Source organism: Gobius niger, assembly GCF_951799975.1.
Source record: "Gobius niger genome assembly, chromosome: 23".
NCBI lineage: Eukaryota > Metazoa > Chordata > Actinopteri > Gobiiformes > Gobiidae > Gobius > Gobius niger.
Genome location: NC_136874.1, coordinates 9,734,483 through 9,761,229, shown reverse-complemented (window position 1 = coordinate 9,761,229; position 26,747 = coordinate 9,734,483). Strand labels below are relative to the sequence as shown.

Genomic DNA, 26,747 nt, shown 5'->3' with positions numbered 1-26,747 from the left:
TTTACAGTAAGGAACCAGGCACCCATTCACTCTCTCATTTATACACCAATGTATGCAGACACTGGAGGCAAGTAGGGTGAAGTGTCTTGCCCAAGGACACAACGACGGCGTGTATTTGCGGGATATATGGGACATATATTTGGAGCATTTTAAAACTAAATATCACATTTTACTCCAATGCGTTTTGAATAAATATTTACAATTATTGTCTGATTCAGGATAGGATTAATAAAAAATGAAAAAAAAAAAAAAAAAAAGCATAGAGTAGCCTACAGTTTTTAGTCTACTACTGACATTTGCAGAGTAATAGCATTCAAACAAGGTATGTATGGAAAAGGTTAAAGCCTATATTTGATCTAATGCAAATGTCATGTTCCCATATAGGCATCAATCAAAGGGAATGGCCGTGCAGTCCAAATGACAAGTAGCTCTCTGGATTGTTCATGCAACTTCTGGCCAGTTGCCTTGCTGTGAGAATTGCCATGACGTTTTAAGAATCTCAACTCGTCCATCCTCCTGATTTGTGTGCATTGCAGTTACAAAGCGCGCGTTTACTTTGCGCCTGTGCCATGAGTTCAGCCGGGCATGGCAAACGGCCGCTGTGTTGCTTCAAAGTCAATCCCCTTCAAACAAAGCGGCATCATCCCTGAGCCTCGCGCCGCGTCCCTCGCTCTCCGCTCCCCCCCCCCCCCCCCCCCCACCGTCCTGCGCTCTGATTGGCCGGCTCTCTCTCCTCTCCTCTCTTCTTTCCTTCCTTCCTTCCTCCCTCCCTCCCTCTCGCGCGCGCAGTCGGAGCAGGCATTCACGGTGTGTTGAGCAGGAGGACCGGGAGCAGCATCTGCGAACAAGTTGCATCTAAACGGGAGCTTTGGGAATAAAACGAAGGTATGTGTCGAGAAATGCTAACAATGAACGCAGCGACTGAACTGGCGTGGGTGCGCACGTGCGTTAATTAACTAGAAGCAGCTGTCTGTCTCGTGAGACTGTTTTTTTCTTCTTCCTACGTATAAACTGTTATGACTTTTACTGTAGATGATTGCATACGGTTTTGCATGAAATATGTCAGTATGTGTGCGGTTTGTTATTTAGCACGGATGTAATCCTTTTAATCTTATTTTTAAAGGTATATGTTTGGGGCAGTTGAGCTCGCGTGAACATGATGACGAGCGTGCGTGGTCAGTAGGCTACCTTCGCTTTCTAGACTTTGAATCTTCTCGCGCAGTTTATTGGCATGCGTTCACGTGCTGCTTCCCAATAAGTAAAAAAAAAAAAAATAAAAAAAAAAAAAAAGGGAAAGCGGCCAAAATAAATCCCCCCCATAAGCACTTAAGCGCATTGTGCACTTTGCAGGCTGATATCAACCACAATGATTAATCTGGCTCGCTAATCCATGTCACTAAACATGAACCGGTGAAATCCATCAGCCCTGTGTTTTATTGCATAAAGGGATGGGGGTCAGCGTGGCGTGCTTCATCACTGTGTCAGACTGCGCCGCCTCTCCCTGCCCTCCCGCTGCAAGGGGACAGTCAGAATTGGACAGCGACTATACAACCCTCAGTGGCGCGCCGCTCAATAGGATTTTACCTTGTAGTCAAAAGGTCATAACAACAATTCACGTCCAGCGTCTTGGCTCGTCGCGAACAGTTTAAGCCTCCCAGAAAACACACTCGGAGAGATTTAAGCCCCGCACTTTCTTTTGAAACGCGACACCGCCACCGCCACCACCACCACCACCCCCTGTAGCGCTCATCCCCAGAATTACGCACGGCTCCGCAAAGTCTTCCCCCCGGCCCGCCAAATACTTTGTTTCCGAAAGCGAGTGAAAAAAGCCGTCTCTATTGCTTCCCAATGCAGCCACGGGGTCGCTAATGCGGGCGACCCTGCCAAATTCCCCCTTATTTAAAGCGACGCTGGCACGAGACCAGACAGTGAATGATGGGCTGTCTTATAGGCGTTTAATTTCAGAAATGTCTTGCAGTGTCCTATTCATCTCGGCTGACGTGGAATACAGCGTAGTTTGTGTAAGTCAAGGAGATGATGGGTTTGAATGGAAGCTTTGTCCACGTGTAGGAGCTATTCATGCAGTGATGCAATGGTCAAAACTGAAAGGCCAGATCTCCATAAAGCCAGACGCTTGGTCTAGGACAGTGGGGGGACAACGTGGACTGCATTCAAATGGAATGATTGAACTTTATGTTTAGTAACTTAACCTGCCATTCAGTTATCATATGGGGATGGTTCTATATTCTGACCATAGGCTGACACATGCATAGATATGTTGCACTAGGTTATTGGAAAGGAAGTGTGCCGTTTTGTCTCAATGGGAGGCACAGTTTGAATCGTCCCAAACAAACAAATCTGCGACCTGTCAATTGCAGTTACACATTCTGGACATGACATTCTTCGACCGATCCGAATAATTCTTTTAACATTGACCACACAAAAGGCTGGCCTGGTGTCTGTCGATATGAGTTAAGATTTCAGGGGTGGGTCAGAGGTGATTGGATAGACTTTTACATGATCAGGAAGAAGAAAGCAGGACCCACATGTCTCAAGGAAGCCATGGAAGACACTACAGTACAACATTGATTCTAAATAGTTGCACTGGTAGACATTTGTGTAGAACAGCTTAGTCCTGCTCTGAATTTTAATGCGAATGGACATGCAAATGAATATCATTCCCCTTCTTCTTTACCACATTGCAATGTTTTCTGCTTGGTGGCATAATGGAAAGTCCGAGGTTCGATTCCCCGGCATAAAGTGTTTGCAGGTCCTCTTTAGCTGCTTTTCCACATGCAGGCGCGTGTCAGCCGAATGACTCTTTCACCCGCTTTGTCGAGCTTTTCCATACTAAAGGCCAGGGCCAAACCGGTCTGACCAGGTATAGGTTTTGGGCCCGACCTCTGGCTGTGGCCAAAGTGCTGACCCGTGTCTGATGTGACGTGAACAGACTCTGGCCTCTGATTGGCAATGAGAAAGTGGACAGCCCTCAATATTGACACTCAGGTCATGCGGATTTAATGTTTCACAACGTCATACGGCTATTCAAAAAGGGGATTTTGCCTATATTAACATTTAGCTGCTGTTCGCGCTGCTTTAGCTGATGTTGGCATAACATTGCATGTAGCTTACCTTCATAGTTGTATTTAGCGGTTTCTTTTCTGTTTCAATACAGCTTGGCACCTCTGAATGATTCCATAAGTCCCACCAGAAGGCAGTATTTGTCCACATTTGTTCTCATCGCAGCTTACAAAACTTTTAATGACGACTTGTACAGCGTGCTCCTCTGTGGGGGCACCACCCACTACAAATGCAGGTGTGTGTGCGGTGGAAACAGAAAGGTCGGCGGGGTAGAGTCGATATGTGCACGTAGATCATCGCGCTATGTGGAACAACGGGTTTTGTGTCCTAGGTTTTCATCATGTGCTGCCATTTCCATCAAAAACATAAAATAAAAAATCCCAAAACATACTCATTAGGCTAAGAGAGTAGTTCAGACAAATCAGTTTAGTCCTGATTTGATTTGATTTTTTTTGTTGTGTATAGTTTCATCTGGAGTTGGGTGTTGCTGTAGAATTTTCGAGTGAAACATGCTTGGGCCGCCTCCAGTCCTTTCCGTACATCGCACTCCTGCTGTTAGTCTTTTCCCAAACCATTATGGCCCTGATTGTGAATCGATGTAACCACAGTGCACAGATCCCTAGTGGAATTCGCCGGCTTCTGATGTCTGAAAAATCAATGATTATCCAGCATGTTTTTTACAGAGCGCTCTTTGTAAAAGCTGTTATCAAACATGGCCGACCCTTCTCTCATCACAGGCTGTTCTCTGCATAAAGGGGCCGCTGTAACGTATGTGTTATTGACGTGCACTGAGGCAAGGTGTAGCCCCAGAGAGGGCTGCCAATAGGCGCAGTTTTAACTCATTTAACCCTCATGGGGAGCTGTTTATGTGAAGGTATCCCAGCCATCATTGGAGCGCACGCGATCGATCTCTGGTAACACTGCTCCCTAAATAAATCGTCCGCCACGCACAAAATGGAGGACTTTTTAGCCCCAAATGAATCAGAGCAAAAGCCCCTGAAGCGTGAAGCCCATTCTCTTTAATTACATCATATTTTTGTCCTGGAAGTGATGGGAATTCGATTTGCGCCGCTACCTGGCCTTCCCACGCCAGATGAGCAGAGCGTGACGTTGATGAATGGCATTTGTAAAGAGCACATTGGAGAATGATATTACAAACCAGCTTATTAACTTGTCTACGCGCTCTCTCTCGCGCCCCCTGCTTTTCTTGTCAACACAATTTAACGGCGAAATCTGTCATTTCAGCTCCGGCATTTTGGCGCCCCCGGGGGAAAGCGTTTTCTTCCCTCTACTTCAGCTTAGCTTGTCAAATGCCACTGTTGTTTTGTCACATTGGAAACGACTCCTTTATAAAGCTTCAGTGGATTCTTGGAATTAGTTTTTTACCTTTGACCAGCGTCGGTGTGTATTTGTCAAACATGTCCGCCGTTTATCTTCATTTCCGAGCGCTACCAATCAGCGCCCGGAGCGAGGGGCATGACCGCAATCTCACATGATCATGGGCTGTGACTGACACCACCATGTCATTGTGCACAACATGGAATCAAAGGTTACTTCGAGGAAACCGGGAAAGTGGATAATTAAACCTTTCAACACTTTCAACCACATGTACTTGCTGAGCTTCCATCCGCTGTTGGCAAGATGTTTTTCCTCTCACATCATCATCATCACTGACCTGACCCTTTTCGTAATAATGGCTGGCCGCATTATTTCATTTAGAAGCATTAGAAAAAAGCCACAGGAGCAGGATGGCCTTGTCCCGTCACCGTTTTCAAGCGGAATTAATGGTTTGTGTTCAACAGCTGATGATTTACTCAGCGTTGGAGTTTGTGAGAGTCCGCATGGTGCACTGCCATGATACACTTATAGACAGGAGGAGGAGGAGGAGGAGGAGGAGGCTGTCATCTTATCTTTTATCAGCTGTGGAGTTGTGTTCTTTCTCTGAGGGCGCTGCTGCCCAGTGGTTTGATGTGTCTGACCTATGGCACTCCTAGCTGCTTCTGCTGCCTCTCTGTCTGTCTCTGTCTCACTCTGTTGTATATGTACGGATCAGGTATCTACAGCTTTGTCCTCTGGTGAAGTGGCAGATAGTCGATTGTGAATCCACAGACAACATACTGCTCAATCCCTTTTTTTCAAACAGCTATTTGGGACATTCAGTGAAGAAGATGGAACATAATAATATGACAATTCTTCTGTTCTATCAGCCTCACACTTTGGGCACAGTGATAATGAGTGTGGGACAGTAAACTGCTTCTTGACGCTCTGGCAGGATCTGACAAACACATGGTAGCTCTAGTTTTACTTGGACTCAGATGGCGTGTGCCGTCTGTTTGACTCCAGGCAGAGCAGCCGTGTGTTGTGGAGATCTGCTGCAAAGTTACACGGAAGAGTGTGTCTGGGGCTTGGTTTAGCCCTGGCTTCACGTCTTTGGTTTCTGCGCTGATCATGACGCATATAGATGTGTGTCATATAGATGTGTGTCAGAGAAGGCAACCCCTTTTCTCCCATTCCTCCTGCACCTCTGTGATGGGGAACACTTGGCAGCGCATGAGTGCAGCCCTAAGTCTCCGCGCCTCGCTCCTTTTAATTGGGTTGTGATGATGGGACTCTCCTGGTGCCAAAGCCCAGGCCGCTGTGACTATTGATGTCTCCAGTTCCCCCTCGGTCACAAAGATGATTGGATTTTCATTGCACTGGTCATACAGGGAGGGCGCGCACGTGCAGCGCCCCGTACTGAAGAGGAGCAGAGAGCGAGCCTTATCTCGCCCGCCGCATGGATACCTTGTCGCTTTCATTTGGGAGCCGCAGAATTGAAACTTGTCCTGGATTAGGCGGAGCATATTTGAAATGTGTGTGGCCTGTGAAACACATTCAGCGCCATCTGTGCTCAAATAGCAGCTCCAAACTGAAGAGCTGTTGGTTTGTTTGGATGGATTCTTCATCAGACTTTCCCCAACACATTTGATCTGCACTAACCTCTACTGGGAGCTGCTGTATTACCTTGTGAATACATTTGCATCGCTTTAGGGCTCCTATAATGTTGTTTTTATTACTTTGTATCATTAGAATAATCAGTTATAGGCGACAGTGGCTCAGCGGTTTGAGCATTCGTCCACAGATCTCACAGTCAGCAGTTTGTTGCCAGCACTGACCGGAACTTACTGTTGTTGTGTCATCACCCACTTTGCCTGAAGGAGCGTTTACACCAGGCAGCCCAGAGCAGCTATGGTCAAGAGCTACCCTGGAGTGAATAATGACGTGTTAAGCTTTTTCAGTGAAAGGCGCTGTAAAAGGGCAAGTGTTATTATTATAAATTGCCACTAAAGTCATCAAAGTTCTTGTTCAGAGCCTTGACGAGCCGCCTCCACACTTTCTAAGCTGAAGTTTTGGAGTGTAACAGTTGGGCTCTGTTTTTTTTTTTATTCTGCAGCCAGGCTGAATAATTGTTCTTGGTGTTCCTGTGTTTGTTGTGGCCCCCCACAGTGTTTATTTACACAGGCTGCTTGTGCCTGCGCTCCTCCTGATATTAGTCCACCTCAGTGTTTGTGCAAAGTGGATAGAGTGTTGCTATTGTTTTGAGATGAATCAAACCCTGTGTCACCGTGAATAGGACGCTCACATCCATGTGACAGGACCAACTCTGAGGCTGCAGGGATGATATTAATAACTTGGCGTTGCACGGTTGATTTCAATCACATCTGCTGCGAATGAGCTCTGTCCTCGGTGGACGTTTACCCCTCTGAATACTGCCATGTTCCACTCTGAGGCCTAATTATATCTTTTGCCCACAAACACACACCCAACACCATTCATCTCCTTCTGACCAATTATTTCTGCGATGCTTGAGACATTGGATGCCTGTTTGCCTCCTCTTCCCATTTGAGACCTGTATGTAAATCTGACATTTGCTTCTCAAAATGATTTCTACAAAATTGATTTTGAGGGTGAGCAGATTGGATGTGGAGCTCTGTCATCCCAGAAGGTCTTGTTAACGGTGTCAAATTCACATAAACACATGGCCGACTCATATGCCTCCAAGTCCCCTCAATATTTAACTCAGAGGATCAACAGATGTTTTGGTTCTAGATGTAGATCAGTGCAGACATGGCCCACACAGACCAACCCGAGCAGGAGACGCCCATGACTGTCCCGGGACGCTCATGATGGAGGTGCTCTTACTTTGCCTGATCATGTTCCACACCGGTCTATATCCTATACTGGGATTTGCCACCACAACTGGCATTTCGATGTTTTTTGTATTTATTTGTCTTTATATTGAAGCTCAAAAATAGGTTGAATCACTCGCCGGCGCATTCAAAAGCCCCAAATCACTGCATATTGGATCTTATTTATTTTACTACTCCGGCAGAAGGTTCTGCAGCGCTCGCAGGAAATGAAACAGACAGATGGAGTTTAAGATATCATCCAAACTTTTTTGATTAGAATCTTTGGATAAATTTAATAAAGATGCTTACGCAGTATAGCCAGAAGAAGAAATCAATTGAAATATAGACAGCGGCTTTCTCTGTTCAGCTGGATATGTGCCGCCTCCCAAATTTTTCATTTTCTCCATGTCCTTCAAAGCCCAGGTCTGTCAACAGACCGTACCTCCTCTCCCGCATGACCCATTTCAGTCGCATGGATTAGTGGAGCTACGACAACGGCTGAAATTGCACCGAATGGGACATGTAGACGCCACGAAATGACAGAAAATTACAGTGCCAAATGCAACATGCACAAGAGCGGGTGTATTAGGCGAGTGCTGGGACGTGCGGCTTGTTGAGCTGGATTAGGCTCAAAAATAGCATAATAGGCGTCAGACAATAAAGAAAGTTGTGTTGTGCATTGTAGGAGTTTTTCTTTGAGTTAAGAGTCTGGAAAAGGAAAAACAGAACTGACCGTTTCCTTACAGTAGTTTTCTCACAGATCGTTTTACTTTGAATTAGAAAAGGTTTGTCTTCTCACAGTGAGTTTGTTATGGCAGTGAAGGAACTGTAAAGCTTGACTTTTTTGTAACTATCTTATGTATTTTTTTCAGTCTGTTGTAATTTTCACATAATTTGATGCTCTGTTTGCTAAATTACATCGACACTAAATCCTAAATTATTCAGTTTCTCTGTGCTGAAGGACTCCACAAAGTGCTTTTTTACTTCTACTTGAGATGATTTGTTTAATTCATACAGCTGCATAATAAGAAAAAAAAGATCTAGAATAACACATTCAACTGAACATGTGAAAGGAAAAAAGATAAAATATGAAAATATGAATATGAAAAATCGTTGTCTGTGACTTTGTGGCGATGTGGATATGGCAGCACCTAATCTGATGTTATAATGTTACTCTCACCTGAGTAAATATTTCGGCTCCTCCCACCTATTAACACATCAGTTAATGTCTGTTCCTTTTGTCTGGGTTCAGCCACACACCCTCCTCCAGCACTTCCTTGTGTGACTGCGCTCTGTTGCCGCCCCAGGGCTCAAGAACTCATTTTTCCCCCTGAGCAGCCAACAAGGCGCTGAAGGGATGGAGGCAAAACACAGGCGGCCCCCAGTTTGGTATAATCATCTCTGGGAGCGTGTTTATTCGCCGGCATTGGGCTTATTTTCCGCCGCCTGAGTACTCTCGACAGCCCTATCCTTGTAAATATTTGCTAAATTGAATCCTGTATGCCTATTGCTTTTGATTGGGTACACGCTCGTCGACGTGATTATGATAAATGACCGTCTGAATGCGCGGCGCTGGCGAGGCTCTCACTGACTGCCATGGCCACGAGAAGTGTCTGTCTGATCGTATCAGACGCACTGGAGAAAAAGTCTCTCCCTCCCGTACACTCTTGATTACATCGGCGCGAGGAGGATTCTTCATATTTAATCAAGAGCAGCCACCAGGACACACGTTGATATACAGCTCGGCCATATCACACGTCCGTTTGCTGTGTTTGCTGAGGAGAAGTTCCCCAAAGTTGGAGCTCACCTTTTGTGTAATTGACTGCCCCCCGTCTGTTTCTGCAGATTATTACGGATAAGCCCCTCATCTTTGTCCTGACTCATCTCCTAATGAGACAGAGCCTGTTTTTTCTATTTTACAGCGGGCTTTTTCCCAGAGAATCAGTGAATGCACCGGGGTAATGAGGATCTTAACCGCACCTGAAAGCAGCAAACAAGGATCCACTGCAGTGACGGGGAACAAAGGCTGTCGGCCGGAAAAGCGCTTTGTGTTAATTTGGCTGATTTATGCACACGACGCTGAGAGGCTTTTGGGGCATTTTGTTTGGCTGCCGGGTCGTGATCTGGTGATGTTTTCAGATGTGGAGTTTCAGCCCAATCTCGTCCCAAACAAAGCTGCTCCAATGACCTGTATCTCTGCGCCATCCTTTGAGTAATCGCCCATGACTCCTTTCAGTTTTTGCTTTCTCCTCTCTAAGGTTGGTTTAACATGAAAACTCCACTTTTGATGTTTTAGGCAATATACAGTCAAGGCAAAGCAAGAGACACCGACAGGGAGGAGATCAAAGTCAGGAAGTATGTGCTTGTTTCTGCGGAGGAATATGCTTTGAGAATTTGATCCGAGCTTCAGAGCTTGAGCAGCGAGTTGGAACGCTTCATTAAAGCTTCTGCTTTGAGCTCATGAACAATGGGTCTGTTCTCTGCTCTTGGTGTTGATCCATAACTGTGGGTGTAAAAGTTGTCAGCCCAATGGTTTACTGTTGTGACAAGAGTGTTTCTCAAACTGTGGTGTGGATACATGTGGTTATAACACTGGTTATACCTGTAGGTGATTATTGATGTCCGAGAACCACTTGAACTAAACCCAGCTGCATTGAGCTGATGCTGTAAGATGGAGTATTGTTGGCGCTGCCTTTTTTTCCAAACATAACACACAGAGGATGTTGTTTCTCCCTTCAGTAATAATGAATAGACTCTGGATTGATTCACAGCAGTGCTGCGTAAACAATAAATGTATGTATGTATGTATGTGCCTATATAATGCTGCGTGACTCTCCCTCGCCGCTCACATTACATTCTGATTCGCCTCCTGTAGCCATCGTCGTCCGGCAGGTTCAAAGCCAAGCTCACAGCTGTTCCCCTGCATGCCAACGAGGCGGGCTGCACTTTTTTCATGGCTGCGGGCTACAATTTACCCGTCATTTGTTCAGCTCTGATGATGAAACGCCTTGAGAATCATTCATCACGCTAAAAGCAGCGCTGATAAATGCTACAGACTCTGCCCCATGCCGGACCTCGTGTTAAATCTTCAGAGGGGAAAAAGTGAACTCTGGAAACTTTTAGAAAACTAACATTATTTATGATTGGACAGACACATTTTGTATGAAGAGCTGGACACTGTTTATTCAGAGAGACCAGCCTTACCTGACTAAAATAAATACATAACAAAGATCAAAAGAGAAATGGTATTGCTTTCTGTAGATGTTCATGTTGTGTCTGTCCCTCATCTTTCCAGTTTCTGCTCGTGTGCGCTGAGTGAAGCCCACAGCCTCCGCCCGCACAGTCTGGCATGTGCTCATACCCTGAAACACTGCCGGGACATGTCACACCGAAATGGCTTGTCACCCCGCGGCCGCTTTATGCGCGTGTAGCTCCTAATTGCCTGTTAATGTTGGCCTCCTTGCTGACGTTGAGATTTTCCGCGTGATGACAAAGCGCCTGAACGCAGCAGAAAGGTGCAGTGATGGAGAGTTATTGGAGGTTTCCATCAGCACGTCCACAGCACTGTTTCTGCCATTTCCGACACATTCATCACCATTAAAGGAGCAATCAGCGAGAGGGCGATCAGCTCGGGCCGCCCGCATGACAGATTCACCCAGGCCCACCTCATCCCATCAGCCCTGGAACCCTGTTGCTTATCGAGCGCGGTGATCTATTGGAGGAGAAAGTCGGAGCAGTCTTCAAATAAAAGCAATAAGTCCATGCAGCGGCGTGGAGGAAATCATGTGGCCAGACAGTGTTGTATATATGGACTCGTCATTCGCCGGCGCGCTCCCGTCGGTCGCACCCATCTCACTCAAGTTTATCATCAGCCGCTCCCCGCAGACGCCTTATTGCCTCTCCCAGCCTCATCTGTCCGCTCGGCTCAAGAGGCCTCCCAGGAAGAGATTAGCAATCCAATAACGGCAGGAGCATCCACCTCAGCAGCAGGTGCTCCCCTGAGTGAATGCTGATGAGAAGTGCCAGGGCTATGATAACACCGAGCCAGGAATCAGTGTCCCAAAAGACCCCCCAGCCTGCAAAGCCTGGGCACATTCCACACACTTCTCACGACAAGGTCTGCCACACTGACTAACTGCATCATATCATTTTATTTATTTGGTTATTTGGTCAGGATGTGGCCCGTGGACTCTCCTTACTTCCTCACGCTAAGATTAACAAAACAAAACAAAAAAAAATCCTGCAAGTCTTGGTTATAATTGGATGCTTCTGGGGAATATTTTTTAAAAGAAACTGCAGACAGAAAGGCCATGGCGAGCACTTCCCATGGGAGAGAGAGAGTGGATGAAAATAACTTCATTTTTTTTACGAGAACAAGAGTTGATGTCGTACTTTTGTCCTGTTCTCAGCAGGCTTTTGTGTGAGTAGCTTTTCTTTGTTTTCATATCCTTGAACACTCAGTCAAATATTTAATTCAACCTTTACATTTATTGATTTGATCTTTCTTTCTTTCCACTCATGTGCTGTGGTTTGGACTCCCCTCCCTCCCGCTCCCTCCTGCCTGCAGTAGTTAAGTGTCACCTGCTGTTTTATGGCGCTGTGCTGCGTTTTACTGGGTTCTTTGTACTTTCTCTGTTATTACCCAATATGAATACTCGGGCTCCAAACACCCCGCTCCAGTGTTTGCTGTTATTTTGAAACATCGCCTTTCACATAAAGCATTATGAACAGCCAGGTGATGTACTACAGACTGTTTATAGCAGAGAAAATGTGCAATTTCTTCACAGGAAATGCCTTTTTAAGGCTAAGAGGGGAAGATGTTTGCAATAACATACTACAGCTGCGTATCCGTCAAACGTGGTTGCCTTTACACATTTGTTTTCATGCATAAACATTTGCAGGAGCCATACATCAACAGCCGACTGGTTAATCTGACTTTTCCCTCCCTTTTGTCAAACCAAACGACTGCACTTTCCTATGTCAGCACAAAACAAATAGTGTATTGTCCTCCGAAAGTACAGGGCTTTAAAACAGCGTCTGGCATGAGTGCACGTCAACCCCTTCTGCCTCATAAATCCCCCTGGCTCTCCCCTGTCAGGTCCAAACCACATTCATCCACTCGGGCCGGGGTTATCTCCAGCTCCTGCCTCAATTTCACGGGGCCTTGTGCTCCCGATAAACAGAGCAGGGCTAAGTTACAGTCCGTGTGTCGGGGTGCCGATGGGGAGGTCAAAATCAGATCCACTCTCTGGATTTTACTCAAGGACAAGTACAAAGTAATGAGGCAAATAAAAGTAAAAATCACCAAGTGAAAATATTGTATGAAACACATTTTTTTTTTAAATCATGATGAAATGTTATCTTGGCTATACCTACTCTAGAAAGAGGAGGTCGATATTTCCACTACCATTGTAGACTTCATTCTGCTGAGACACTGATGTTCTGTCTCCTGCAGCTTCCCTTCAGCAGCTGCCGTCGCACGACTCTTCGCAGCATGATCCCGTGTTTTCAAGGTGCTAGTAGCATCATCCAAAGCATCTATTTTCCATAAGAGAACGTCAGCGCACACACATGTACAAGAAGTGACAAGTCCCGGATAAAAGGATTGCCGTGGTGTTGCTGCTGGATGTTTGCCATCTTCATTAAGCTAAAGGCCGAAGACCCGGTGCTGAATGCGGGGCCCAGGTGCAGCAGAGGATGCTCGCTAATTGACTTAAGTATGGCAGCCCGGTAGGGACACACTCACACCAGGTGCACTGAAAGCCAGTTGAGGAGTTTGCCGAGGTCCGCGGATAATGACAAGGACGCTTCCCCATCGCTGTGTCGCAGTAATTGCAGTTAGACTAATCTGCCGCGCTGAGGACGAGACTGGAGGGGAGTCGTCTGCTTTGGCATCCAGCTGTCAACAATTGAATTTAGCTGCAATGAAAAGGCCTGGATTGTTCTGTGCGGAGATAGTACAGGTGTCTGGAGAGCCGGGGATGAGCCAAGATCTGGTATTTGGCACCAGTTGGGCTTCTTCTGTTCCAACACAATGCAGCTGGACTAGAAAAGCACCTTTAAAAATAGCGTCATATTAATTGTTATTGTCGACCCAGCACTGTCATTTTCTCCTGAGCACATTAAGGGCCGTCCTCTTCTCCCCACAGACTCTTCTCTCTGACAGCTTGTGTGAAGTCCCGCTTTTTCTCAGCCCGATGTAAATGAGGAGCTTTCACAAACCACGTTCAGACAGCGGGGCTTTCCGTCCGGAGATTATTAACGACTGATTCCTCCGTTGATGACACCTTGGCCTTTTCTCTACCATTTACGCAGGTGGGAAGAACACTTTGTCTGGCTGGGAGAGGGGTTCATAGACAGATAAGCTTGAATGTCAAAAGAAGCGATATGCAGTCTGGCCCTATTGAGATTCGGCTGCAGTTATTTTTCCTCTGAATCGATACGGATTGTGCAGCCTTTAGTTCATGCGCAGCAGCCTCAGGTGGACTTTTTCATGTTTGCAAATGTCAATGACAAAGCACAGATGTAGGAGGAAAAAGACGGCATTATTAAGAACATCGGATTTCCCCTTTAAGACCATCTCCTCCATCTGCAAACCCCATTATTGGCCCTGTAATGTTTTGTGTGAAGCTTTCCTCCCTCCGCGTGCCACGGGATTATAGATTGGGCTTTTAATAATCAATGACAGCGCGCTTGTCAGAACAGATTAAGTAGCGTAATCGTCAGTGTATGGCTTTATAATGCTCTTTGCACTGTTGCGCTCAAAAGCAATAAAAAAAAAAACGCCCCAGCTTTAGCGCTCCCCCAACTAATGTTTGTCCCCAAATTGGTTTTCATCTAACGGCATTGTGCGCAGTTCAATCCCTATCAGCTCTCTGCCTCGGGGGTTTCATTTAAGCTTACTTCAGAAGTGACATTTTGGGGGAATATTTGACATTTTGATCAAACCGATAAAGAAGGACCGTCTGACAGATACATTTTCATACCACATAACGGAATCTTTTGCATCCTTCAGCTCGCGTTTGTGAAGCAGGAGGTCACCATCTGCTCGCAAAGCAATAGCCTGAGCATTTACATCTATCTGTGTTCATTGAGGTGTGAGAAGCTACCATTGCCATTATTCTCCGCTCCCCTGGCTCACATCCCGGGCCTGTCTACTGATGGGGCCCCAACGGAAGATGGAACGCACTCTACAGGCAACAAGTTCAACAGAGTAATTATGGACAGCAATCGAGCTCGCCTGTTCCCTCTCAGCCTCGGCGCGGCGTTGGAGTGGGATTGGAGCGGGATTGGCAGCAGGATTTAGCGCACCAGTTCACACGAAGAATATATTTGGGGAAAAGTCGGAAAGAGCCAGACTTTGTTGTTTAATCAAAAGAGCAGTTTGAGGTTTCAAAAAGCTGAGACAATAGCTATAAATAATATCTCCATAAGCTTTGTCTGGTTGTCATTCCTGTCATGTACCACAACTCTGGCTGCGTATGTCAAGCTACACCGCACAAGAAAGCCCGCACGCTGTTCCCTCGCCTTGTGAATATGGCTGAAACGACTTTTGTTCAAATGCTTGTTTTTGTATAGAGATTAATGGGCGGAATTTTGCCGAAATCCTGGCCATTGTCTGCGCTGCCTCTGGTCCATCTATCTGTAAAATGGAGACAGATTGCCCCCCGCTCACTCTGTTGTTATTCAGCATTCCCAGGACTTTCTCTGCTCCAGAAAAAAAAACCTTGTATTTGTTGTCGGCTGAACATTGCGTTTTCAGGTTAACTGGCCACACGGACGACTCGGGGGAATATCTTGTTTGTTTCACACTGTTGTTCAAGAGCTGTGGCTCGCCGGGGCGGCTGTCACGCGCCTCTGCATGGATTCACATTTTCTACTGGCTTTCTGCGCCACAAAACCACTCAAAACTATCTCTCAGTAGTTAAAAAAAGTGGCTGCGTTCATGTGCAATCATAAGCCATACTGCGGTGCATTTCATCCAATAAACCCAACAAGCATGAACTAATAGTTACAGCTTTACACACCACCATCGTCCGAGCAGAGAAAAGACATTCACACTGGGTCGACGAAGGTAAAGCGTCCGCCCTCGTCTCCTTGAAAAGTAAATGCCACTGAAACTTTGTTATCGGAGGTTAACGTGGTCATTAGGATTCAGCCCACAGCGCTGCTCAGTTATTCTCAAAGTGGGCAGCTTTCAGTTATGGATCCCGTCCATATTTGGGGCTGAGATTTCCATTGTGCAAAGTCATTAGGAAGAAGGGCATGTGTAATGAGAGCCACTTACCTTTGTGTCTGATTCACAGGCCTAGGATTAACTCCATCAGAGGAGCTGTCAGTCCGACCAAATCCCACCAGGAGAAAGCGGAGGAGATACAACCATCATGGACGGTAAGGAAACACTCTTACACTAGCACTTATTGTTCTTTATCCACATCTGTCATTGGTCTGTATACACAAAGTAATGTATAGAAATCAATTAAAAGTAGGCCACATCCCCGAAAGACGTATATCATTATTCACTCAAAGTGTGAACGCAGCCTGAAGGATGCAAAAAAGCAACACATGTCAACCTGATGATCTTGCGGCGTGGGTGAATGCAAACGCGCTTTATGTAGCCCGTTGTTTCCCCCGCTAAAGAATGGTTCGAGGTGCAGGACCCATGTCGCGGCGTTGATGAGGCAATTTGTACAGTTCTGCAGGAAAACAATGGTAGTTCATTTTATTGCAACGCGTCTCCAAGGAGACATCAGCCGCAGCATGCCGCCGTAGAGCGCCTAGTTTGGGCCAATAATAAATCAAAAGATGCTGATGTGCCAGGAGGGGGCGGCGTCTCTATATAATGGCCCATGTATGCGCTGTTTGCGGTACGGAGGTTTGAAGCCAATGCCTTTTTGTATTCACTTGTGACTGTGACTTCAAAGACGCCTCCTGCTAATGCTGTGGCTTTGATACACTGCCATACGCCGCCGCTGATCATTTAGGTAATGTGTCGTAAAGACTGCATTTGCAAATGAAAAGAAGGTGAATAGATTGAGCGTACAGTATGACGCACCTGAGATTTAGAATGAAAGCTCACAGTTAGACAAGAAACGGCCACAAAATATCAACATGTACTGTAGCTATTCAATTCATCTGCTGTTTTTTATTGTAAAGGAATATACGCATGTGTTTTAAAGGAAAAGTATTATGAAAAAATGACTTTTAAAGCACAGTGGTTAGTCAGTGGTACCTACATAAAGGGAGATGCAGGCGAAATCCTAACCAGGCCTGGCCCCTATGTGTCTGTGGCACTGTCTGATATTGATGTTACTTCAAGTTACAAAATGTAAATTATCACTGCTGGGTGCACAAAATAATGTTTTTAAGCCTCAACTCAAGTTAAATCCCCTCATTACTTGATTGTTTTGTGCTATCAAGACCCTCTCATCTTGTGTCTGCTGTAACCAATGGATCAAAATGGCTCCTTCATACATGATAGTGAAGTGGCCCCTGCCTGTTTACTGCTCTTTTACTGCCTTCGTCATGACGGTTTCGCTAATGAGAGCAGTTGGGGAAGCGCTCACCTCAGTAAACTAAGACCTATTTCCCATGCGCCCGCTCCAGTGAAGGTGACTAATGAATTAAGAGCAGCAGCGTTAGCGACTGCACGGGAGGCCGGCGTTCAGACTTTAGCTCCATGTCATTTGCGGCGGGGAATAATTACAGCCTCAAAGCTAGCATCTGCGTCGCATGAGATGATCAGGTTTAAGGTGATAATGAGCTATTACTGGTGTCTTAATGCGTTCTCCTGTTTGATTACACATAAAGTACGAGTCGGCACGAGGCAAAAGTCAATCAGCACCTCATGATGAAGTAAACGCCTGCACGTCCCTGCACTGCAAACATCGGGGCTTTTGAAACTGTGTTGCTGAGTTTGCGTAGCTTCTTCATTTTTGCCCTTGTCTCAAGTGCATCTTCAACAGCTAATGTTAACAAATGTGGCGTGGGGCAAGCATTAGGGCGAGTGCCAGGGCTATCATAAACGCGTTAGAGCAGGAAGTACTGGGAATAACACAGCAGCACTTGATTGGCTTCATGTGGGTAAGTGGACCCCAGTAGCACCTTCATAACTACAGACTCTAACAAAGTACAATGGCAAAGTCAGAGCTGTTTCTACTCTCATTTCATCTATATCTGCTCGTAATTGGCCATAACAAAAGGAAACTGCTCCACGCCTCTCTGCCATCAACGTATTCTTCCCTCTTTGCATCATTAAGTTATCATGCCTCCTCAGTCGAAACAGCGGGCGGCTCTAAAGCAGCACTAAAAACTTACACGACAAACCTTCTTCCACTCTCAGTACAAGATCCAGCTGGAAATGAGAACGGTACGGTCATATTTCTGCTGGTATTGAAGTGAAACAGCAAAGGCATTAGAGAGAGAAGAACGGCGACCGCGAGAAGGAAAATATCCCGTTTTGCATGGCACTCATCTCGCGCGCACTCCCCATGCATAAATGAATACAGATCGCCGCGTGAAATCAGCCCGGCTGAGGAGTGGCTTGGCACAAGTCGTAGCTGCTAATCAGCCCTTTCTGCCAGTGTCCGGAGCTGCATACCAAACGGCCGCGCTCCTCCCAAACAATCGCTTTGCCTCAGATTCCCACTCACAATAGCTTTTTTCAACCCATTCATCACCCATACAATCCCAGGGCGTTCTTGGCAGCTTATTACAAGACACAGACACCACATATTGTCTTGCATATTGACAATTTTCTGCCTTGGTAATATACGCTATGCTATTGCGGGACTTTTTTTTTTAAATGTCAAGAAATTCATTCAGCAGCAGAAATCGAAGTGAGGTAAAGTTAAACCAACCAACTTTTCCAATAGACACATAGTGGGGAAAGCAACATCTGCCAGACTCAAAACAGTCATCTGGCTGAGTTTTAATGGATACAGTTTATGCAGAAAGTGAGTTTTCCGTGATTTAGCTTAAACTCGGCGGATATACAGGAAGCTTCAGAGTAAAACAACGTGTAAAGCTGTGGAAACATGTCAGCCACATTGACGTTTCTGTTCCTTAATTGGAAGGGAAAGTGCTGACACGTGACAGCCCATAAACTTGATCGGCGAAAGGAACACCTCCGTCTCACTTTGAGGAGGCCACTCGTCACCGCGGCAACCTGTCGCCGGCGGACGCGATGTGACGACCCGAGAAAAACACAACTGTTCGCTCGGAGACAGAGACGGGGAAACTTTGCTCCAACAAAAGTGCGGGGAAGTTCGTCCACAAGTCGTAATTGAGAATTTGCAAAAAGCGAGGAAAGCCGGGATGTTTTTGCTCTCAATAAGTGAAAAGTAATTTGAAAAGTCTCGCTTATTGAGCACTGCCACATTCTGGAGTCAAGGGGCCATAACAAAACAAAATGAAAGTTAATTCTGATGCGTCTCAGCACCTGCAAATAATAAAAAGTTTAATTTGATTTGAGAGAGCGAATGCCTTTAATGCTGCACAGTGGCTGCCTCTCTGCAGCTGCACAAATTACAAACACTTTTACACTTTCTCGCTATTACTTTGCTTTACCCTCAACCACAAACACTGACTTTCTCTGGCATAAATCCTCTCTGCAGCGACTTGCGGTTTGACAAAGTGTTGAAACAGAATTATGTAAACATCTCCTAAAAGTTTCAAACAGGACTCGTCCCTCTGGTGAATGGATATTTTAGAGGAGAAATAAACATGGTGCAAAACAGAATACTTGATTAAAAACAGCTAATCCATTTCAGGCCTGTGGCTTATTAGCTGGGGACTTTGATAGTGAACACAGTTACCAGTGAATCACAGGAGCATGAAGTCCCTGAGCATTTGTTATATCATTACGTGGTGTGTATAATGAGCTTTACATTGGTGCGTTGAAGGGCGTTTGCTCCTGCAGATGGTGCTCAGCGCAGTCATTATACAGACGTCAGCCTTAACAAATGCATGGCACCTTATCGCGGGGATTGTTTGTGACGAGCTCTGTCAGGTAAGAGAGAGGGAGAACAATCACATTCGCTGTTAAATTTACTTTATCTGCCCACTTTAGAACACCGACTGTTACTGTAATCAAAACAAACACTTTATTTATGAGAGGTTGTGCCAAAATGCAGTCTCGACTCTCTCCTATCCATTTCTTCAGCGCGTAATATGCGAAGTAAACATCTATTATCTTAGAGGCACCACTTCCAATTTTTCTTTGACCCCGAGCTGTACATTTATTTTTATGAGCTGCCTGCTTTTCTATTCAGAGGCATGACCCTCTTTCTTGTGCAAAGCAAGAGAGACTAGATATCATTAGGTTAACGAAACAACACTCCAAACTCAACAACATAATAAGAGGAACAGCCATTTGCAGTAATCATCACACTCCAACAGCCTATTTCCCATCATTTATTCCAGATTATTTCCTTTTTCTTTCTCTATAGACTAAATGAAAAACACACAGATGTGATAATGTACTTTTGCTCGTGCTATGGCAATCTACGCAATATTATCTTTTTAGCCTTTTTTCAATAATGGATTCAATACTAATTACATTTGCTCATTTGCTATATTTCCAATTATATACAATATTACCAGTGTTTTTAGGTTTAGGTTCATTAAACATTGACAAAAAATGGTCAACCTGAAATGTGTCAGTTATAATATAATAAAATCAGCAATAGAAGAAGAAAAAAAAAACATCTATAAAACAGATTTATAAAACTGAACTGTCCTTCAGGATATTCTGGAGGGTCTGCAGTGTGGCCATGTCCCGCCTCTCACTCAGAGCTTTCAAGCTGATGCTAAATTCCTGCAGGAAGAGGTATGTTGTAAATTAGGGACACTCGGCATTAAAGGAACAGGCCACCATTTTTACATACTGAGATATGTTCTTGCTGAGCGTAGACGAGTTGATTCGTACCTGTCTGGTCTTTGTGCGTGGCCTCAGTCAAGATGTTGTTAGCATATGGCCTCTCCCAATGTATTCCTATAGCTCCAAACGGGGGTCAAGTTGGAAGCTGCCGCGCTCTTCCACGAGCACGCACAAAGACCAGACAGGTACGTAACAACTCGTCTAAGCTCAGGTAAGAACATATCTCAGCATGGAAAAACGGTGGCCTGTTCCATTAAAGGGTTAATGACCAGCTGCATATTCATTCAGTTGATTTGATTAGTATTAAACCTAAAGCTGGTCTGCAGCTTATACATATGGTCCCCCTTCTGGTAAAACTGGGCCAGATCTACTACAGCGTCTTATTCATTTAATGTTCATTCATCTGATTTAATCACAAGTGAAGTAAGAAATTGGTTGAAATGTTCACGTTCTAGAACTAAAGTAGATCATGTAGCACTTTTCAAAGAAGTAGGAAAAACAGGCTGAACCAAAAATAACTCAAGTGACCGAGGAGGAGGGAGAGGTCCAGGGTCTCACTCATGGCCCTTCTGTACAGTATGTGCTTTTTGTGTGTGCAAAATCCTATATTGTGGACTCTGATAGGTGTAGCTTGAATGTTTGCATGTACAGAGCTCAGTCTCCATCTCCATCAGTCCCTGTAACTTGCTTTCACTGTCGGGGCGCATCACCCACCTGCAGCGGGCGCCTGGGTGCCACCATGGCACACCGTTAGCCGCTGACAGCTTCAGGATAATCACTTTCATGATCCCGTGAAATTTCCTAATAAGCCATTCGCTACCCGTCAATCTCTTTTTAGTTGGGCGGGATATACGGACACACAGGAGCACAGAGTTTGTGTTTTTAGCCCGGCTCTGCTCGGATGCTGCTCACTTGGCAGATTTGACAGCTGTTGTTCCGGATTTTTCTCCCTGGCTATTTGGCGAGGGTCCATCTGTGGCACTGAGTGAGGGGCTGAGTTGGTCACACAAACACTGGAATAAAACACCTGGGCATTGACGAAGTCTCTTCCACTGCAGACCAATAAATGAGCTTTACAAATGCAGCCACTGGGGCCACAGCTGTTGACTAAATACAGGCACAGTGACTCGCCCCAGTGTTGCCACCACATTACATCATATCACCCTGAGAGAGAGCTCATGTTTGGACCAGGACACAAAGTGTTTATGGTAATGACATGTTTGTGGAACCTCTCAGTCGTACAGGAGAGAAATTCTTAAGTCGTCACCTGTACTTGGTAGTGTCATTTCAGTTCAGCCAAGCAGCTTTGTCAGTGACCAATGATTTTCTTTTAACAGCTGGTTGAATATAAATCACTCCAGCAGGAGAGGTTTAACTTATAATTGCAGCAAATCCAGAACGTTGCTGCCCGAGTCCTGATTAGATCCAGGAAATAAGTATAGTCTTTAAAGTATACAGGTCTCTTCATGAGCAAAGTACATCTCTGACATGTTCGAGCCATTGAAGCCGGGGTCGAGCTCAGATAACCTCAGGGAGTGTAGCCTTGTGTGTCCTTGCATAATTTATACCAGCTGTTTTGATTCTAGAAAAGCAACACTTATTATTTAGTGAGTGTCAGTATGAACGACTCTGTTGAGCGTGGTACCTGCGTGTGAACTGTCTGAGGATCTGACCTGGGCTGTGTTTCAACGCTCATTAAGGACAGTTCCCAGTGAAAACGGGATCTAGAGTGGACTTGGGGCAGAGGAGTCAGCTGTTCACCGAGGACCAGGTCGCTGAATCAGTATGGTTTTGGCAGGGTTTGGTTTCTTCACATTTCATTTCTCTCTCAAACCACAAGAACTTTTAATGCATTCACTTTTCCTGCATAAAAGTTTCATACTATATATGTTTACCTTCAGTTTATTCCAGCCAATGTAATAAAAAAAAAAAAACAAAGAACATAGTAATATAGAAAAACCTGTGCAGCTCCGAGTTGTCCGTGTGTATCTAAAAGCCCGTTTCCTCGCGCTTTAAGCCGCCTGAGATAGTCGAGGCTGCCGGTTTTATGGGCGCCTTGAAGCCTCACCTGAAAAGTTGGAGACAGCGCGCCGCTCACAGCAGACTTGATGCTTGGCAGGAACCAATTACTGCGAAGCTGTGGTAGAAGTCAGAAATAAGAGGAAGCTTCCTGAGTGCGTATTCAAACATGTTTCTCTTAGCCTCCAGAGGTAGCGGCAGAAGAAAGGCGGCCCAATTACTGAGAGACTCTTCCATCTCCACGTCTCAGAGAAAAAAGTAGATTTCTATTCTTCCTCAATGGCGTGTTTTCTTAATGTTTCGCCACGGGCAGTTTGGGTTTTCGTCTGCTTACTCCAAGTACAGCTTAGTATACAGCTTGGGTAAAGTGTTTGTTCTGGTGCGAGGTTCTGAACGCTGTTCCGCTTTCACCTCTCAGCGTCTTTAGGTCGGGATTCATGGCTGTTGTAGAGGGTTAACGACAGCTCTAATCCTATTGATCCAGAAAACTGATCCGCTCCTAATCCCATAACATGAAAGTTCCTCATTGTGATGCGTGTTTATCCTGTAGTAGCACAGTTTGGCGAGCAGCTTTATACTGTGAATTAGTGGTCAGTGCCTCGAGCCTGCCCTCTGAACTGAGTCATAGATTTCTGCGGCTGGAGCGAAAGGCAGCATGCTGGAAAAACATTATGATACTACTGAAAAACTAGCTCTTCTCTATACACTCACAACTGCAGTGTTTGCTTACTGACCTTTATCATTTGAGTATTAACCAGTGTTTCATTTTTTTCACCCTTCCACCCAAGAAAATTACTGTGAAGCCTTTCCCGACAATGGCAATAAGCACAATTCTGCTTCTGAAGAAAAAAATAATCTTTCCATACCTGATGGATCCGGAGGCGAGGTTTGGTCTTTTGTGGAATTCTCGAACATGATTATTATTCTGTTAAAATTGCAGTTTAGCTTGGAGCAGTTGAGGATTTGCAGAGCAGGTATTGTCCAAGCATTGAGCACATTTGAAAGGTGTGCAGGCCTCTGTTGTGGGGGATGTGTTATTGTGGACCTGGCAGACACCAGACAAACGATCATTTTGTGACGAGCCTCGAGGAGTGAGTCAGCCGCCTTGACTGGAAGCCTCTCTCACAGCTTCCCACTCTCCGTCACAGTTTTCTCACCTTTAGTGTGAGGAGTGTGCTCCCGCTGCGCCCTCACACTTAGGGCTGCTTTAAACATCCACTTCTGTGCCTCTCCATCTTTGTTTCCTCGGGACCTCCCTGGAGACGGGTGCCAGGTGTAGCTGTGTGATCGGCGCGCGTGTGACAGGGCCCCGCCACGACCCCGCCGCAGTCCGTGCCACTTCCACATCGATGTTCGCGCAAGCCCCTGTGTGAGCGGCTGAGTCAGCGGGGTAAAAAGGTGCAGCATGGCAGCGCTGGGACAGGTACAGCGGAGGTGACAGAGCGGTGGCAGGCGGCGCTTCCACCTGCTGTCACTACCAGGCGAGCAGGCAACAGCAGTGGAATATTTAGAGGAGGAACTTTGCATCGCAGTCAAAGAGCAGAGGGAAGTCACCGCCTGGGGGGAGACTAAACGGATGCCATTCACAAAAAGCTGCACCAATTTAATGCTGTGTTCTGCCTTGGGTCAAACAAACTAAATATCCACAACACAATGGTTTACAAGGCCATGCAGTTTATGTAGTGGTGCTTACCGACCCATTAGTGTTCAGACTCAATGCGACTGCAGAACCATTCTCTTGTCTTTGTGGTCAATTCCTTTGATGGCCAATTACAAAGAAAGGTGCAACCTCTATATAAATTTTCACTATCAGACTTCAACATAGCATCACACGAGAGCAATGGATTGTATTTATTTAAATTGATCTATTTTTCATTGGTGGAGACAGTGCATCTGAATGAACACAAGCCAAGGTGTAGGGGTAGGCAAGGGTAGACCAAGGGGTAGGCAAGGTCAGGCCCGGGGGCCAAATTCGGCCCCCAAGAGAATTTTGAAGAAGCATTTATTCATAAATCACAGACCAAATGTGTGAAAAGGACTTTAAAATGTGGGAAATACTGTCAATATTTTCACATTTCCCAGCAAAACACCCCATTAGCTCATATATCATGAGCAAAACCTATATGTGTAGAGAAAAAGGTGCTTTACTTTGGGCTAAAATAGTGAGTTTCGGCCCTTGGTGTTTTGGCAATGAAGAAAATCATCCCTCCATGACACAGACTTGCCTGCCCCTGCATTAGACTCATGCATTTAAACACACTACAACAGATTGTAGCTATGGGCTAATTTTCACACTCAATTATCATTTCCCTACATGTTGCGTCTGGGTCTGAGCTCAGTGGCCGTGTTACATCAGTTTAATTTTAACCTACCATTCAGCGAGTGGAGGAAAATCAGATCCAATTGTTTCAAGATTTAAAAGGAGTTCACCCCTCCCATCTGAAAACGGAGCTCAATTGTGAAGATCTAGACCTTCTGTACGAAATGAGTACGAGGGTATGGTAAGACCAGGCTACTATCGTACGTGTTGATGGCGGGAGGGGAAACCAGGTCACCCAGAGAACCCTTATGCAGACAAGGGAAGGAGCTTCAAATCCCATGTGGCTTGGGGATAGAACCCAGGACCTGATCGGTGTGAAACAGTGAGTGAGTAACCTATAGTTGTTTTGTCTTTATTATAGCAGTGACAGTTGCCAGATTCACATTCATATCACATCCAAGTTTTGACACTAAGAGCCAAAGAAGGGATTATTTCTATGAACATCATTCTCCTGGCTGATGCTGACGTTCTTGTGAAGCGTGGGTGGGCTGCGTGTTAGAAGTCGTGGGCTGATATGATTATGGATCGACTAGAGCGTATAGAAACCACATTTAACACCTCTCCTGTGGTTGAGCTGGCCTTTTGTTGAGAGCTGATGCGTTGCCAGGTGCAGAGCCACGCAGGCACCTTCCTCTCCAACCCTACTGCTAAGTGCTACCACGCTGTTTTAAAAAGTAGCTTTAGTCACCGCTGCGGCAAGAGTAATGAAAGCTGACCTGCTTCGCACCTTCTATCTGAAATCGCACTTTCAATCAGTCCCATCCAACGACTGCATTGAATGTTGCCGCCGGCGACGTCAATACAAAAAAAGTTCCATCTCACGCACAATCCCAATATTATTAACAGCGGAATATAGCTTTTCACGCATTTATTATCAGGTCAGCGTTTGATCTGTCACCGCTGTGGGAAAAAGCAATTAAGCCCCAGCGGAGTTTGTTAGTCGACCGTGAACTTTAAAGATGTTTAAAGCCATCGATTTGGTCCAAACCTGTAATGGCCTGAGTTAGATAAGTTAGGGAGAGAACGAGACATGGAACGAGCTGCTCCATGTGCTGGATGTGTTCCTACGGCAACCGCTGCTGCTTGTCTTTGTTTGGCGAGGTGGGAGTCAGGGTCGAATGGCGATGAGCTTCGATGCAACAAGAGAGAGAGAGAAACAGAAACCAAAATAAGAAGAGGCTAATTGGGGCTTAGGAGGGTGTGCTTTGTCAAAATCAAACATTGCTCTTGACATTGAGCAGATTGGTTACTTTGTTTATTTCACAAAAGGACTTAAGCTCCACACGACAGGGTTATTTCTTTTCTTTTTTTCACACAGTTATTTCATTTGGGGCGAAGGCTATGGCAGCTTTTCATCAGTTTTACACAGCTGAAGAACATACCTGATAGAAGGGCAGGTATTTTGTTTTCCAAGAATGGATGTGGGACTCGCTCATGGCCTCTATGATTGTTATGGAAGGTTAACCTCTTCTTGTGTGGCACTTATTTCCCATGAAGAAGAAACATACTAAACATCCCAAAAATGCGATCTATAATACATATAAAAGCATTGCAGAGAAAAAAGCGAGAAAAGTAAAGGAACACTTTGTACCAACCGAACACAATTTTAACCACATCAGTGTAATGCTACTACTTTGTCCCGTCGATACTGTGTAATTTACCCCCTTTCAAAATATTCAAAAGGCTTCTTCCCTCCCTGTACGACCCTTTGTGGTAATGGGGCGTCAGTCATTCCCTCACTCAGGAACGCCTCGTCCTTCCTCGCAACATTAACCTCCACCAGCTTGTATCCCGCGGCAACAACAACCTGGATGCAATCAGCTCCGACACTCAGTCACACCTGAGAGTCCCCTCCGTCCCTTCCTCCGAGAATGACAGCAATTAGCGCCAACAGTATTCATATTCATATTCACGCAAGGCAACATGGAGGAGGAGGGCGGGACTAAGATGTTCTCCTAGACCAGGGGTGGCCAACTAGTCAGAGACCAAGAGCCGAAATTTTCAACCTTGATCCTGTGAAGAGCCACAAAGGCACCGACCATTAGCGAGATCCCGGGGCGGTAGTTTATTGTGATTAAATAGAATGTGACTGTTTTATTTAATCACAGTAAACTATAACTTTATGCCTGGCCTTTTGCTTTTTTTTGTTCAATAATTGTGTTAGATTTAATGGTTTTACTCCTCACCAAGATTGAAATACATGTATATTAACTGAAATTTTGTGTTGTTCTGCTCTGACTGAGACAGAATTAGATTTTTTTTTTTTTTTAATGCTGGG

The 26,747-nt window shown here is 45.4% G+C and overlaps 1 protein-coding gene across 1 annotated transcript in view; it reads left to right on the top strand.

Annotated features, from left to right (window-relative positions):
• Nucleotides 1-776: 776 nt before the first annotated feature.
• Nucleotides 777-26,747, top strand: part of LOC306981836 (beta-1,3-galactosyltransferase 1-like) — a 75,102-nt gene continuing 49,131 nt past the window's right edge. Inside the window, exons 1-2 of the mRNA XM_079581561.1 lie at nucleotides 777-885; nucleotides 15,557-15,641. The gene's annotated coding sequence lies outside the window, so the exon portion shown is untranslated. The remainder of the gene's footprint in view (nucleotides 886-15,556; nucleotides 15,642-26,747) is intronic.